Here is a 1,648-nt window from a genome sequence, read left to right as displayed (position 1 = left end):
AAAATTCCTCCGAAAAGTTGATTTTCCCTTAAAACTCTTCTAAGAGCACAGACAAGCTGAAAATCAGAAAAGTAAAGTAATAAGCCCTTTTTAAATCTAATTCTCTTACAAAACCTAAGTAAAAAGAGTACATAAATGAGTATATTTATGGACTTATCAGTAAACAGCTTCTCCTACTTATCTCGAAAAAGACTACTGGCGCTCGATCATTACTTGAGAGTTAAAACTAAAATTCAACAGGAGTGGAGGGAATAACAATGTCAATGAAGTTTTGTAGAGGCAAAATCCTAGCTATAGCTTGTTTAAGTACAACGTTGTCTCAGTAAGCCTATCAACAGGAGTGGAGGGAATAACAATGTCAATGAAGTTTGGTAGAGGCAGAAATGAAGAGTGACGTATTTCTCTGATTGGATGGAGAAAACAACTGTCTTGAAAAGTTTTTTATTTTTTGTTTTATTTATTTATATTGAGGGTCTTTAAGGTAATTTAAAAAAAGGCTTTGGATATACCCCTGTGCTTTTAAAATAGTCTCAGATTATCACATGCTCTTTAAAATGTCTCAATATACCACCTATACTTTGAGAGAAGTTCTGTTAGTTGATGTGGCCCCCACTTCTTTTCAATCTCTTAACAAGGGAGAGGAAGGCTTCTCGTGTTTACGACGCATATATAAGTGGGTTGAGGAAACTATTGTGTTCTATCCAAACGATCAGTCTTGTCAATCAGTTGTAAAAAAAGCATTCTTGCAGACTCTTGTTTATCCGAACGATAACTTTAGATTGGATCAGAGAGAAGGAACTAGACTTACCGGCTCAACTTTTGACCATAATGGAACGAGACATGCAACTGATGAACTGCTTAATAGAGGAAACCCCAAGAACTTGCGTGTTGCAGTTCATGCCACTGTACAGCGGATCATCTTCTCTTCCAACAAAAAAAGTATGTTGTACCTCTGATATTTAAAGACAGATCCTAGTTTGCCATCCTGCAGTCCAAAATTAATATTTCATAATTTTAAAATAGCAACACAAGGACTAGTGTACGTCAGTTGGTGGAAGTGTGAATAAAATTTCCCTCTATCAGTGTGATTTGTTTTATAATAACTATAAGCTATTCTCTAATGCAGGCTTGTCAGCTATAGGAGTCAACTACACGGATTCTAAAGGAACGACTCATCAGGTATTTGTACGCGGTAAGGGAGAAGTTATATTGAGTTCAGGGGCAATCGGACCCCTCAACTTCTACTACTAAGTGGTGTTGGCCCAAAGTGTAACACCCCGACCCCAAATTTCTCCAAATTTAACCCTTATTTAATTATTTAATTATTAAAGGGTATTTTAGTCATATTTTTAATCGGAGAGAGTTTGGGACCGTGACTGGTATTTTTGGATAGGTCGTACTGAGACGAGTTCATAGACACGTAGTGGGCCCAATTCGGAGTTGGAACGAAGAAGTTACGAGCAAAACAAGTTCAGTGGCAAAATCGTAAATATTTCGAAGTTGTTTTTTTTAAAAACCCAGATTTCTCTCTCTCTCTCTCTCTCTCTCCTGCGAAACCAGAAACCCCCCCTCCCTTGCGACGACAGCGACTTCTTGTCGTCGCCACCGCCACCACACGCCGCCACTTGGGGCGGCACCGGTCCCGTTG

The 1,648-nt window shown here is 38.7% G+C and overlaps 1 pseudogene; it reads left to right on the top strand.

Annotated features, from left to right (window-relative positions):
* The first annotated feature begins 554 nt into the window (after positions 1–554).
* The window catches only part of LOC117621897, an 8,905-nt pseudogene continuing 7,811 nt past the window's right edge, over positions 555–1,648 (top strand).

This window comes from Prunus dulcis, chromosome 3 (genome assembly GCF_902201215.1).
Source record: "Prunus dulcis chromosome 3, ALMONDv2, whole genome shotgun sequence".
Classification (NCBI taxonomy): domain Eukaryota; kingdom Viridiplantae; phylum Streptophyta; class Magnoliopsida; order Rosales; family Rosaceae; genus Prunus; species Prunus dulcis.
Note: the sequence above shows the minus strand (reverse complement) of the source record. Positions and strands in the feature narration are given on the sequence as shown.